At 37.6% G+C, this 15,870-nt stretch overlaps 1 protein-coding gene across 13 annotated transcripts in view; it reads left to right on the top strand.

The window, feature by feature from the left end:
- LRCH3 (leucine rich repeats and calponin homology domain containing 3) overlaps positions 1 to 15,870 on the top strand; it is a 69,975-nt gene that overhangs the window by 3,339 nt on the left and 50,766 nt on the right. The gene's annotated exons all lie outside the window — the stretch shown is intronic.

The following is a 15,870-nucleotide window of genomic DNA, read 5'->3' as shown; positions in this document are numbered from 1 at the left end:
AGGTTGGCTGCATTTTTATTCTGGAAGTTAATATAATATTGCTGTTAAGCATCAGTGGAAAAATTAAGTTCGTCATTAATCACTTGCCTCAGTCACTAAACTTTTCACTGGAAAGTAGATTCTCTAGTAATGTCAGAGCCTCAGCTGCTCTGGGCCCTGCTGTCTTCCAGTTGGTGGAGACCCACAGAAGGCTTTTTAAACCAAGGTTGGTGCTCAAAGCTTTTCTCAGAACTGAGCAGGTAACTTCTGGTTGTTTTGCATGTTGTCTGGAATAAGATCACATAATGTAAAATGAAATTGAAGATGGGCAGTCTATGCTTGAGAGCTTTGGGATGGATTAGTGGGAAGGTAGCTCCCCACAGTGCATGATGCAGTAGTCCATCTAACGTTCTTGTACATGTGGGATGGCTCATATACAAGAAATGTAGTGTAATAATAACTTAGATACTGAAAGAGGGGGAAACAGCTGTTCTTTATGTTCATCCCTTACAACTTAATTGGAATTTTAGGAAGTGACTCAAGCTTACAAAGCTTACTGATGATAAAGAATGAGCAAGCTTCGTTATTAACAAAGCAAGGATGTGCTTCTCTTTTTCTTTAATACTCTTTCATTGAACCTGCATTATCTATCCCCATTTTATCTGGGCTGATTTACAACCCATTTGCTCATTCCACTCTTATTCTCAACCGGGGAATAGGAAAAGGAAGAACTATAAACCATCCGAGTTAAATATGAAAGGAAGCACAGTTGCATTTTGCCAGTGTTAATGTAGACTCTGATGTCATGATTTGACAGCCTTCCCATTGCCCTAAAGCATACATTGAGCAGAAAAGTTATTTGTCAAACCCTCCATGACAGCTGTAATTACCTAAACCACTCACTGTCTCCATTTTTAAAGGAGAAGATGGGAATTTGTGGGTTTATGCAATAAAATAAATGGCTGTTGTATGGAAATCAGCTAGTAAGATAATTACATGCAGAGTACTATGTCTTGTTTCTGGAATACATTAATAGTGAAAAAGGGTAGCAAGACTCTGAAAAGGAAGAAAAATATTGTCTGCCACTACCTTTTGAATGACTTTGCCAATAAGATATCTCTATACTTTGTTCATAGCAGCTCCCCATAGAAGCAGTAAAATCTGACTATAGTGTCAATAAAACTTCTATATGCTAAGTGCTTGTATGCATTTAGAAGGATTACAGTGACTATGAGTGTTCTGCAATAGAGGTCTCACTGGTATTTTTCTTTCCTGCCAGAAATTTAGTTGATATTACCTGCTGAAATGCAAAACAGCTTGCGAAGTACAGTATGGCTCATACAGCAGTGGCCGTATTTTCCAAACATTTGTTCTTAAAGCCACAACAGCGGGATCCAAATGATCCTAAAATTAAATAATTATTTGAAAAAAACCCTCTTTGGGTTACTGTATCTTGAATGTAATTTTATTATTATCTTTAAGATAACTTGGAAGGAAATGGGATTGTCCTTTGTTCAAGTCGCAGGCTATTTGTTACAAGAGTTTACAATGTTGGTACTTAGATTATCTGAAGTTTCAGTATTAAAAATCAAAAGCTAACATTTCAGTAGGGTAGTTCAGAGTCTTGTGCTTACATTTATATACTTGCCTCTACCCTTATCAAAACTAAAGGAGAAATACACTCTCCAGAGGTTCTAGTAGCTGTAGGGCGAGGAGGGAGGATGACAATCCTTCCCCAGACTTTAGATGTTAATCTAGCTTGTTCTATTCAGTTCCATTTTTTGGTCTTACCTCCTACTTGTGTCAGTCCCTTCATAATTTGACTATTGCTCCCTTTTCTTTTCTTGCTTGTTATGTTTCTGTTATTAGAAAGTCTGGATCTCGTGTGTGTTGTGCATAAGTACTGGCAGTTCTTAGTCTAGGCTAATGGAATTCTCTGAGAGTGGTGCTTTGGTAAATTGATAAATTGAGGTCAGTTCTCTTGCTTTTTTTTGTTACTTTCAAAATGTGGAGAGCAGTTGACTGTTGTAGTTTATAGTTTGCTTTTGTTGAATGGGTTGTGTTGGGTTTTAATGGAGAGCTGAAGCCTGCGATAGCACTCAAAGGTTCTTGGCACACAGGCAGGCTTTTTGCCTAATGTGTTATAGCAACTGGGAAAGTGGAGTCTAAGCTTGTAGTTTCTAACCTTTGTTGCCATAAAAGTAATATGTGACATTCGGAATGCCTTTGTTTAGCGAGTTCATCTTTTAAAGCAAAAAAAAAAAGTCCCACAGTCAAACTTTTACTACTAATAAAGTCTCCTCAGTGGTATTCAGGATTGCATGTGTTTCTAGTTACCTCACTAGCGGCCTTCCACTTCTTGCCTCCATCATGATCAGACTTTTTTTTTAAATACCATCTTGTCTGCATACACAGTCTTATATTTTTGGAGGTAACTGTAACTACACAAAAAGTAAAGAGGAGAGGGCTTGTTAGGTGAATATATTACATCCTGCAGTCAAACGAAAGACAGTTTAGGGAGAAAGGAAATGTCTTTGTTTCTCTTGTTTGCAGCCCTCTTCTCCTGTGGCTGTACCTGTGCTTGGAGTTAGCAAATTTATATCGGTTAACTACTTCCTGAATTCAGCTGTGAATTCACAGCCTAGTGCGATCCAAGTTCTATGCTGATGCCGAAAGGGGAATTTCGGTCTTCATCTCCTGCTGCACAGTCAACAGCAGCAATCGTATTGCCTTCCAGCAAGCTGTTTTGTACTTATCTGGCTGAAAACTCAGCCACTAACTAGTTGGATCAAATCCTTGGACAGCTCGCTACGTTTTCACATATGCATGAGTGCCAGCAAGCACAAAGGGTGCAAAGACTGTATGGGGTGATGAGAATGAGAGGGCCTGTTTTGGCAGGTACGTAAGCTTAAATTGACTTGCATCAATTGTGAAATCACACCATAACTATTTTGTAACCTTTTACCACTGACTTGTTGTAAATTTGCTAAATATTTTTTGTAAAACAGTCTGATATCCTTTGAGTCAGTTAGCCTGGGAATTTTTTCTTTTAGAGCATGGCTCATAGAGCTGAATTGCATTCAGTGAAACTTTACTGCTGACAGATTTGGATCTCATGCTTTCATTTGGCAAAATACATTATTTTATGCAAGTAATTTTAAACTGATGGTTTAAGTTTAGCTTTAGACTGCAGTAGACATATAATTAGTTTCTTCAGTAGAAGAACCAGCAGTAAAGAATTAGTTACAGCAAACAGTGCAAATGATATAGCATGTGTTAAAAATAAAATTACATGGTAGCTAACGAAAAGGCTATAACTCAGTTCAAGGGTTCTTCCCTCTTTAATAACTAATCAGGCTTGGATCTCATGGTTTCCAATGTTAGCTAAACAGCTTGAATGAATTGCAGTTGTGTGTTTAGCTGAAGTTATGGGCAATGCAGTCTGCTTTCTTCTTCATCTGCTGTGTCCTCCTCTCCAAAGTGGATGGGTGAAAACCCATTCACGTTAAAAGTGTCTTGGCAGTTAGACTTTATCAGTGCATTGGAGTTAAAATATTGCGTTAGTTCGCTGCATTATACATCTTTAGAGAAGATGCAAAGGGTAATACATTGTGGTCTTTATATTGTTTTGCATAATTTAGTACTTTTATATATATACAGGAAGAGGGCTGTATTTTTCACTTTGAAGTCGCCAAAACTGTCCCTATAGTCCTTTACTTCAGTCTCGCTTATGATTCCATACTACAAACTGCTGCTTTCACTGACAGAGCCCAGAAGTCTCCTTAGAGTGAGGAAAGTGTTTGTTCTTTTCTAGCTGGTAATGTTACCGATCTGAAACCTAAAGTATTTACAGTCTAAATGTAGTTCAAGCACTCCAAAATGAGGATATGCCTAAAAAAATCCCACTTGCTACGCAGCCCGGGTGTTGGCTGCTGGAACATACGGTTTTTGACCATAGTCTGTTTCTGTGCAGAGGGCAGCAGGATTAGCGACCATCCATTCAATTCCCCCCCACCCCCCACCCATTGCTCAATTACCCATGGAAATTTTAGTCTCTCTATTCTGCTTATTGTTGAAAGTTAGCTCTGAATAAACAAATATGTTATTGTTGCCTTGGGCTTTTGGGTAGTGCTCCCTCCTGTTGAAAAGTTTTCAAACACTATTTTTCATGTAATCTCTGAAGTGAGGCAGGGTGATGTTTCTGCATTTTACATATATGAAGCTTGGGTTTGTAAAAAGTTTGAAAGCATTTGGTGATTTGACGTACCAAATTCAAGGCACTTAGGGCCTGAACTTTTTGGCAACCCAGCTATCACAGGTTAAATTATTATTGTTTTAAATGCAGTTCTTATTAACTTCAGATGCCTTGTTGACTCCTCAGGAGTACTGGAAATCAAGCCCAACATCTAGAGAAATGGAAATATGTGATTAATCACTACTTTTGGAAAAATTAGTTTTGAAGACTTGCTTAGTATTATGAAGGAAATATATGGCACTGACAGAATTAATCCATTTTTCCAAAAGAGCATTCACCAGCTTTCAGGTTAGCCATCCCTTTTTCTTTCTCCAGTTCCCTGCTTTGTTCCCTAATGGTTTTTCAATATCAATCTCTTGCATAAGACAGTTACTGTGATCAGTCCTGATTCCACAGTAATTTCATCTTGTTTGAAGAAATCTACTTGAACAGAAAAACCTTGAAGAGGAACAAAAAGTAGTATGTGGTTGTTTAATTAAAGACCTGTGGACAGTAGATATGCACAGGAAATGTGCAATTAAAAGTTACATGGACATCTTTGATTATAGACTCTACTGTCTGTGTGCTTGATTTTTCAGTCTTAAGGTTTTTAACTGAGTTTTCTGTGTTGGACTCAGAAAATATCACAGCCCTTTTCAGGTGACTTTTTTAATGCTGAGTTCTAAATTCAGGCTGAATTTCTAGATTCAATCATGTGGAATCACGCTGCTATCCGTGTGACTCATCAGCACAGTTCAAACTTTGATGCCCATCAGGTTTCTCTTATCTGAGTCGATAAAGTAGCAGCAGGTTGTCATTCCCTGGGACCTGTTTGTAGAGTGGGCAGCTCTGCCTCTGAGTTGTGTAGGTGTTTGAGAGCAGAGGTTCCTCTGTGTGTTCCATGTCATGTGTCTTCCCTGCAATATGTTGTTATCTCAGTTCTGTCTCTTCTGTCCCCATTTTATTTTTTTCCCACGTCCTTCAGCCCAGCTTCTGTGCCTTAGCCTTTTATTCTTTCCTTGTTAATCTTGCCCTCTGTCTCAAATGCCTCTCTCATTGCTGACTCCAGTCTTCTCATCCAATTTTTTAGCATGATAAAAAGAGGAATAATTGGTATCTGAATGGTTGGTAGAAAATTGCTTTTAAATCCAAAGAGGACATTAATTTGAAGGTGCTGATGAGACAAGTAGTAATTTAAACCTGCTTAACTCATTATTACTATTATTTATGGCTATATGTATATTGCCTCTTAGTTCAGTCATAGCCTAAGGCTTGTACTGGTCTTTGAGTTGGTGTCATACATACTGTTCTCTAGGAGTAAGAGAGTCATTGAGCGCAATAATAGCAGGACAATTAGGTGCTTGTCATTACATTGACTCCAAGCTCAGCTATGGAATAAATGTTTTTGTAGAGAGCCATGACTGAATGTGGTTATAAGCCATAAAATATCTGCTACTTCCTTTTATTCTGCTAGCTTGCCGAGGGGCGGGTAGATTTTTGCTTAGCAGGGTAAAAAAAATTATCTTTGGAACCCATCTATGCCAAAACAGCAGATTGATCATTTGAGCTGTAAATGTGTTGCAAAATATTCAAGTATTATATATTGCATGGCTCTGTCCTGATGCCATGCAAGTCATACCCCATCGTTCAGGGATGCCTGTGTGTCAGAAGATTGTTAAAATTACCGTTAAAAGTTAGTGTTAGAAGGAAAGCCTAGAAGCTTCATTGTTGATACCCTTCACTGGTGATTAAATGCTAGCTTTTCATTCTGAACATGGTGAAGGAAATTTCCTTGGAGAATACTACGCCCACCACCACCACTGGTACTATTCAATCTGTCTTGTAGTTCATGTTTTCCTTTGAAAACACCTTTTTTTAAAATCATCTTTTGGAATTGAATTTTCTATTTAAAGGTGTTGTCACATCATTTATCCTGAGACACTATTTAACTGCAAATTTCTTACTATGACCAACTTAACCTCTTCCTGAGGTATCACATCCTTCTTTCTCTTGGCTAATTGATATGGTGAATGTTAGCAAATTATGTTGAGCAAGAGATTTATACTCTCTTCATGTAGAGTAAGGAGGACAGTTTTCTATTCAAAAACACTCTTTTTACAGTCTGTTACTGTTTACCTGAAGGCTTATTTGTACTACCAGATATATACTTTTAAGAATATTAATGTGCTTATTAAAAAACAAAACAAACAAAAAAAACCCAAACCCAACCAAACCTTAATATGAAGCTAAAGCCATACTTTCTCTCCAACTTGGCTTGTTGTAATCTGAAGGATTAACTTTTTCCCAGGGCTATACTTTAAGACACCAAGAATGTGAGGGGTTACAAAAACACACCTGTATTGTAATTATGTTGAGAACTTTATTGATTGTGATATGCCATATTTTTTACAGATTTAACTTTCTGTGCTTTTTCCATATCATTACATTCATCACAAGTTCAAGCATGCAGATGGCTATGATCACGTTGAATAAATATGAAAAATTTTAAGTACGAATAAAGTGTGGTACAAAGTACTTGTATCCTAGATCTGAAACTTATATTTTGTTTTTGAGGATACTTTTATGTCTCTAAACACCTCTACATACCATGTTTTCTAAAACTGTGTCTTTCAAATATTGAAAATACCTTGGCAATACTATATTACACATGTCAAAGCTTGATTGCTCTCTTTGCTTTTTTTTCAAAAGAGCATTTTTGTTACTTAATGCAAGGATCCCTTCCAGTTCGTAGAATTTAATCTAGAGCAGGGTATTAAAGTACTAATAATCAATCTTTAAACATGGCTTTCCATGGCAGAAATCTCTATTCCTTATGAAATTAACATGCTTCATGTTTTTCTTGAGTGTAATTTTTTCTGCACTATAACATTCTATTCAAATTGCTGTTGGGGAACATGTAAGAGAGTTGCGGTTACTACTGTTAGTTAAGGAGTACACAGCACTTCAACAAGGCAAGGCACAACAGAAGTGGCACTTTTTTCCCCCTTCATATTTCTAGTGCATTTGATTTGGGTGTGAATTATGTAACTGCGTATGACAGAAGTAACCGTTTAATCATCTGTCATCTCTGCTTTCACAAATAGATGCTAAAATGAGGAGTGCATCTGTTAATCCGTTCTTTGTGTCAGCATTACTGCAGTGTAATTTCTATTCACAGTGGCTGTAGTGCTGCTTCAGAATGTGGTTAAGAAATAATTCTGTGGAAGTTCCATTTTGATAACATCAGTTTAAGACTAGACTACTTAAATAGATTTTTTCACATTTAAATAAAATTGAAATATTATTCAGTTCATATTCCTTTTTCTTAAAACACATTTTTCCTCTTTGAGTATGTAAAACAGGAGGTAAAAATATGTATTTTCCTCAATAATGCAGTTGTTGGCACAATGCTGCCAGATTTGCAGTATTTAAATGGAAAAATAATTTTACTGTTTTGATAACCACTGTTATTATTTCTATGTAATTAGATTTTCAGAGAGTAATGTGATTTTTTAAAAATTATTTTTTATTTTGAATATGTAATAAATGGAAATAAAAGTGGTTTTTTGGAAGCGTGCATTGCAAGCTGTATGAGCAGATTCTGGGATAACTTGAATGAGGTGTGGTCTCTTCTGTTTGGGGGAAGGGATTTCCTCTTCTAATGAATGACTACAACACTTGTCTCCAGGGCTTTCTCAGTATAGTAATGAGAAATGTATCTGATACCTGACAATTGTTGGGGATTACAAAAGCAAACAAACAAACAGACTGGAGTAGAATTGTGAGAATTTCTGTTTGCTTCTGCATGGCACCAATACCATGCAGCACAAGAGGCAGAGAGGATCTGTCTAGAGGCTGCCATGGCCACTGCTCCACTCTTGGAGAAGCAGTTCATACTTCTGTTTTTCTCAGCTGGGGATATTTCAGTCTGCTGAACACTATTTTTTAATCATATTGGAAGAAAATATGTTCATACTTAAAATAAATGATGCTTCTTAGATTCACCTATTTTATTTGCATTCTCTGTTTTTGACCTTAAAGAAGTCCTTCTACCACTGCTTTTCCTATCTCTTTGCATCTTGCTTTCCCTAATTTGTGTGGTACATCCTGCTTCCTTGCTGTTTGCATGGTGATATATGCTTATGTCAGGGACATTTATAGAACAACTTATTTGTTATATCATTCCACTTCTCAGGCAAAGTCATGTAATTTTAAAGATAGAAAACACAGTTTGTGCTCCATGAAGAGAGGGAGAAAAGAGAAATCATAAGCCATCCATCTTATTTCAGGAAATTGAGTTTAATTTCAAGTTTCATATTGCACATAGACTAAATTCGTTGAGGCTTTTTATATGCCTTTGTATCTTGTTTCCATGCCAGTTGATTTGAAACTGTGTTAGTACATTATGTAATCTCATAAAGTTGCGTGTTGTGCAGGAATGACAGTACTTGGGAGGAACTGGGGATATTAACAGTTGTGAAGCTGGAGACATCCTTGTTGATAAGCAAAAATAGTTTGTGGTGTTCTAGAGATCTTGATTCATAAAACAGTCAGCCTACCTCTGATAGGTAGCATCTTCCATGATGAGAAAGAAGATTAATGAACAAGAGTGTAATACATGTGTGCGTGCATATTAAATTGTAAATGTAACTTTAATTTTGCTTCACACTTGTAGCATCAGTATAACTTCACTGTAATAAACTTTATTTCACTCCAGCTGTTAAAGAGCTTTCTTCATGTTACTTTCCATGTGACAACTTTTCCATGTAGTTCTTGTGGCGGAAGAGTAATTCCTGCTGTGTTGTTGGCTTTAACTTTTTCAGGGGATGTCAAACTCGAGTGGCAAATTTTCATTTACCAAATTTTTAGTTAGTTTATGGCATCTTGCTTACGATCACTGCCACTCTTGCGATCTTACTCTGCATCAGTGAAATGCAGTGCTCTATTTCTTTTATGTAGTATTTCCTGTCACAATTGTAACAGCTGTTTCTTCTTTGGCTGTAGTTACAGTTTGAGAGATGGGGAAATTCTTGTTTGTAAAGGATGTTAAATATTAGGTGAAATGCAAACTCAAATGGTTTTATTTTCAAATATATTTTACGGTGAGACTTTTCACAAGTTTCTCATTCTTGCTTTATAGTAGCCTGAAGAGTGTTATTTTACTTCTGTTAGAAGTATAGATGCATTTCTATCCTTCTAGTGATCTCCGGGTAGATTTTCTTCCTCATCTTGTACTTGTAGTAACGAGATCAATATTGTTTTCAGGGCAGGAGAAATATTCGGTGCTGTCACTATTGTTAGTGCTTGATCATCATTTTTCTTTTTGTATAAACTTCAAATGTCCTGCTTGACTCACATTTTCCTACCCTTACTGCTTCCCTTTGGCTGATCACTTCCATATTTATACTGAAGCTAAATTAATCTTTTAATGCTGTGCATTTTTTTTAATGTCTGTAAAAAATTGCATATTGGGGCAATTATTTGCAATGTATAACCCTTCCATTTTGCTGTGTGTGATTCATTGGCTTATCCTTTGCTATTAAGTGGAAATCAAATTTGCATTTTCAGGACTCTCAAGCTATCCAGTACCCTTGCTGCATCAAAGCCTTTCTATCTCCCCGCTCCTCTGTGCAGACTTCTGAAAGCTGTTGAAGTTTCATTATTTCCATTAAGTCCCTTGATTAAAATCCAGGGAGTGATTGTTTCAGTGGGACTATATTCTGTGGTTTGGGGTTGGATTTGTTCGGGATTTTTTTGCGGTGCTGGAACTACTAGTTTACCTGCTTTTTCACCTAAGTTGAAGACCATTGTCCCTCTTTTTACCCAAGCCTGTTATCCTAGTGAGGTTTTGGGACAGATAAATGACTGAATAAATAATAAATGTATGTTTTTAACAATGCTCGTAATTTTTCATAGGAAAAAATACTAGATGGATCCAAATGTTTGCACATGGACTTAAAATCTGGCAGTAGTTCTAGCTCCATTTTCAAGGCTTTTTAAATATCTTTTGCTTTAAACTGAATTTTTTTTAAGTCAATTTGTTTAGTTGGGTAATTCCTTTTGTACCTGAGGAAACTTTATCTGGGGGAGTTGGGGATGAGTTCATTTACTGCACACTTCCCCTGGCTGCTAACTTCGTGAAGCACTCTTGTAAAACGAAACTCTGCTCTGCTGGAACACGGTCAGGTATTTCATAAGCAGTCGGCAGAAGGCAGGGTGTCGTGTTGCTGAAGAGCACTAGCATGCTTTCATACATTTCGAGTGTCTTGCTTGTACCCATGTGTTACCGTGTACAAAGCAGTTTCTCTGTAATTTTGAGATTCTTCCATTTGGATTTTTTGCCCATTTGAAAATGAACACTTTTTTAATAAGTTTTTTTTTTTATTTGTAGAGCTCTAAAAATACTAGCAGTTAAAACAGTCATTATGAAATGGAATAATGGAGATTTCTGGAAGTGGAATTATCATCTTTGTTGTTGTGCAGTGTGGGCAGCCACCATGCAGCTTTTCTTCTGTGACTCAATGTTTGTCAAGAATTCATCTAGCAAGGCAAAAAGCTTTCATTCTCCTTTTTCTCCGGCTCAATGTGATTTGTACTGAGCTGGTATAGAGTTGCATATGCACAAAACTGATGTTTCTCAGAAGGAGCTGGAGGGGTGGAGCCAACCAGCCAAAAACTTTCAGTGTCTACTGTGGTTTGAGATTAATTTCCATCATGGCCTCCTAATAAGAGCAATGTTTACTGTTAAACCTCAACTTAAGCATTTTCCTGAACAGGGATGGATTTGGTTTGGTTTTGGGGAAAGAAAAAAAACCCCTATTTTCAGTTCTAGTTGGATCAGTTGGATTTTATTTTGTCTGTTTGCTGCCAGGGATACATAATGTGTATCTTTTTGTGAAAAGATGTATACAATTCACCTCAGATATTAATCTGAGAATGTAACAATCATTTTGACAGCCTTGTTACTAGATTTCAGCAAGCTTAGCTTTAAAAAAGTGACGATGTCTGAAATTGTGACTGCCAGTTCTGTAGTCCTTGATCCCTGCTAATGTCTGTATGGTGTGTTTTTGACTCAAGGTGACTTTTATGGTTTCCAGATTCAAAATTTATTTCATATTATGAGCATATGTTTTGGCAATTGCTGTCATTTATCTCCTCATTTGGCTGCGCTCTCTGTTTGATATGGGATATTTTCCATACATATCCTATACTGTTGTTTTATTTCTTGACGCTAAAATGGCCTGTACTGCACAGATGACTTGGTAAGACTCCAGCTCTTTTTCTAGAATTCTGGCAATAATTGTCCTATTGAAAATTGCAATGCTGCTTGTGTAAAGTGTAACAGACTTTTTTTGTTAGGGATGATGTCAGCGTCAGAGATGGCCTCAAGGAGTCATTAAAAGAACATAGGACTTTTGACTGTTAGACTTTATTGACTTTTCTCCTCAATAAAATACCGTTCTGCTGAAGACAGATTAGTGTCTGCAATGGTATGAGACATATTTGGTGACCTTACTGTGTAGTCTGATGAAGCTGTATCTAAGTGCCGTAAATACAGAGGCACTTTATTAAGAGCTTCAGAGAAATGTAGTAATAAGAGGGATAAAATTTTATCGAAATGCTTGCCTTTCTGTGAAAGTAATTGGCCTTTTTATGTGAAATTACTCACTTTGCTTTTTAGGATCTTTGAATTTTCTGTTCTGGTTTGAGCTGGTTTGTTTCTAACTCTCCACTTAAGACATTCTGAAATGTATTCACATCTAAAATATTTTTCTTTATGGTCTGTCTATCTATTGCTGACTTTATTATATCATTCTGCTTAAACTGTCTGTGGAAAAAAAAGGAGTAAGGCGATATATTTTGAACTGATTGGTGAAATATATATGGGGAATACGCAAAACTAGCGTGATACTGCAGCTGTTATATTAGCTGACATATTTATATGTGAAAATACTTGGAGAATTTTATGTATAGCATTAAGATAAAATGAAGTCATTGCTAGCTTTTAGTAAAATAAATAGATGAATGGTGGAAATATGGAGCCTTTGTTGGTTGCATTTTACATTTCCAGCCCTCCTGACTGACCTGTTCCTGCCTTTATTCTGTGCCAGGTCTCCTTCCCCAAGTTACAGTTTAGTTGCAGAGCCGTTGGAATTGCTTAATGTATGAGACAATATATGATACAAATGAAAGCAAAGTGCAGTAACATACAATCTTCCTCACTGGTAGTCTCTTCAGGTAGAACTCCCCATAGCTATGAATAGATTGTTGAGGGTGATTTAACAACGTAGTAGGTGTACTTGGAGTGCCTAAGCTGGTTGTGGGAGTGCCAGCTTGGAGAGTGTAAATTTATTCAAAAGGTGTTGTGCTGCCATACAGGGGTTTTCTAGCCTGGCTCAGTGCTACCTAGGAGGTCTTGATACTCTTCTGTCAGCAGTGTCGTTACTTATCATTGTACACTATCTGCATTATGTTTTATATTAACCTGTGGTATTGCTTTATCCATGTTACCTGACTCTTCCTTTCCCCTTCTTTTCTGAATAACTGAACGGTGACTATGGATTTTGAAATATAGGCTCTGGTGTCTAGCATAGTCTCTTAGAGCCTAATCATGAAATGGAGGAACTAATATCATTTTTTTTCCTGTCTTTTTTGTGAAGAGAAGTTGTATGTGCAGTATAGTTTCTTGGCAAGAGTCTTCTCTCTTTTATGTAGCTTGTTTTGTGTGTGGTGCCTTATGTACATACTGCATGCTACAGGTTTTCCATGTAAAAATGGAAAGGTGAGACAAATGGAATTGAAGGAGGTGAAAATGTGTATGAAGACCTTCAAGCTCTCTGAGTTCTTACTGGCCAGTCTCTGGACCATAAGAAAAATGTGTTTCTTTAAATTCATAGAAGTAAGGAAATGAAAAGTTGCCAACTAGAACACACAGCCTCCTCTCCTCTCTTAACGAGCAAATGTCATCCCATTACAACACTAGCTCAGCCCTCTGGTCTGGAGGTGGCAGCTTGCATTGTGTCCTGTACTGAAGTATATTTTTCAATACAGCTTACCGTGATGTGAGAACAAGTTTTATAACGACAATAGCACACTTCTTAATTAAAAACAAGATTAAAAAATTTAAGTGATTTGACTTTTAGATTCAGCATGCCAACTCCGGTCTGCAAAAGAATGTCTTCAACTGAACTTTAATGAAGCGTGAGGATGGTTTGAGGAGACATTGTCACCGCAGGCTGAAGAAGTTGCATCTCTTTGCCACATTAACTCCTGTGCCTGTGCAGCAGCTATCTCTCCTCCGCGCTGTAAACCAGACCACTAAGAACAAGTTACTGTAAGTTATGAAGTGACAACCAGGTTACGTCCGTCCCTGTGAAAGTGAGAAGTTATACTCAAGACTTGAGTCATCAGTTGTCTTGACGTATTCATGAGAAAGTGAAGAGATGTAAAAGAAAATCAGAAATTGTTTCCTGACTGGGGAAGGGTCCGTAGAAGGGAGCTATGTCTTTCCGAAATAGTATGAGACAAGACCAGCACAAGCCTGTGGGAAGCAAAAATAGTGGAAAGCACTGATGCTTTCAGTGGGAGTATGTCCATTTACTGGTATTCATTCTCCATGATCCTGAGTGTGAGAACTGAGAAAAGCAGATGTCTTAAAAATAAAAACAGATGAGGAAGAAATAACAGGAGGAGAGATAAATTTCATGTTGTATATGCTGGGACTGAAGGCCTTAATCAAAGCAGCAAATCTGAACTGTGTAATGATTCTAAGTAGTGGTATTGCAGCAAAACATTTACAAAATGAGCTTAGTCTCCTTTGTTTTAGCTGGATGGTTGCTAAATGCTAGAAGAAAATAGAATGCTTAAGTAATGAGGACTTTGATTCAATTCCAAGTACTGTCTGCTTAGAAAATGCTGATTAAATAATTTCTTTCAAAAATTGCTTTCTTTCTCTCCCTCCCGCCTCTTTCTAAACCTTCTCGTAAAGGCAATGCTTCAACTTGTTTGTCAATGTGCAGATAACACCTACTTTAAGGAGACTGTGCTGCCCAAGGAAGGTCACTGCCCTTATATATCCGCTAGAGATACAGTTCCTGTAAGTCCTCTCCCAGTTAACTTCAGGCAAAATTTGCAAGAGTAGTTTAAACAACTTAAAAAATCATGTGAGCTAACTTGACTTTTTTTCTGCCTGATGTGGATTGGGGAAATACTCACACAAGTGTTGCGGAATTGGTAGCTTACAGCAGAGGGCTGATAGGGAGTATCCAATTGAGGTGTCAGTTTTACACCAGTATCATTGGATCCCGGAGGATGTATCTCCAAGGCTTTCAGGTACCATTTTAAAATGTCTTAGTTAAACTAGTATAAAAGGCTAGATATACAGAGACATACAGGTTTCATGCTTTGATTTGACCTTTTTTTTCCCCTTTTTTTCCCCCTTTTTTTTTAGTTTAAAGTCAACAAGGAGTGGGTTTGGGTCAAACCAAAATAGCCTCCTTTAAACCAGGTTTATCAATGAAGGGGTATTGCCTTACCAACTTTGTACATGTCGTCCAAAGGCTGCTTTACCTGGAGATAAATACTGTATGTATGTTTTGCACAACAAAAAAAAGAGGGACCTGCAGTGCAGCCCACCAGTGAGGAACTGAACTTCCCCAATTTAACCAGACTTGGGAGCTGGAGACTCTGGTTTATTTCCTCAGTGTTAGATCTCTTGCAACATTGCTTCTCCAACTTTCACTTACTTTAGTTTGTTTGGCTTTAAGTTTTAAGGTTGTTTGAAAGAGAAGCATGATTATGATCTTGGCTGGATGCCCAAGTTTAGTGAGGAAACAGAATGAAATTGCTGGAAGAGAGAAGATTGGGGTGTGTGGGGGTGTGTGTGTGTGTGCGCGTGGTGGTATGTACCAGAAGTTGGAAGTAGAGCATATGTAAAAGCTTCTTAAACTCCAAACCCCATAGGAAAGGGTTAGAATTAATCCTTATTTTCCAACATGGATAAACAGTTCCATTTTGCATAATCTCTGCTGTAGCAGTGCATGCAGTTGCAGTTTGTGTTCTGTCTGTAGCCCGTCCCATTGTTTACTGACCAGTCATAAGGCTCAGCTGCTAGGTCATTTGACTTCCTTCATCATGCCTCCCTTTTGAAGCCACTGAATTCTGCTCCCTGCTCACGTGAAAAGTGGTTACATCTCATTCCTGAAGTGTTTGCTTTACTCTACCATGTGCTATCCTTAAAATATCACACTGTGTATGCAGGTACATATCTGTAATGAGTAAAACCTGGGACTAAATCCCTGATCATAACCCTTTGTTTGCTACTCTGTGTTTTATTAGAAGAGTGTGTGTGTATTAAGGAACCAGAAAAAGTGCAGTTTAATGGTTGTTATCAACCAGCTAGTCCAAATCCCAGCTACTGTCAAAAGTCACGGTCCCTCTCTTCCCTACACATGCAGCCACACATTCTCATCCTCTCTCTTATATTGATGTTAGAGATTACACAACTGCGGTATGAATCAGATCATGCCTCAGAAGGGCTGAAAACTATTTGTGGCTTTGGTTTTTTGCAAGATTTGTTCTCAGTAATGAGACCCAACTGGCTGTGTGGCTGCACAATCAGGAGCGCTGGCACAAGGGAGGGGATGATGATAAATGGC

This window comes from Phalacrocorax carbo, chromosome 7 (assembly GCF_963921805.1).
Source record: "Phalacrocorax carbo chromosome 7, bPhaCar2.1, whole genome shotgun sequence".
NCBI classification, from domain to species: Eukaryota; Metazoa; Chordata; class Aves; order Suliformes; family Phalacrocoracidae; genus Phalacrocorax; species Phalacrocorax carbo.
This window is presented reverse-complemented; position numbering and strand designations above follow the sequence as displayed.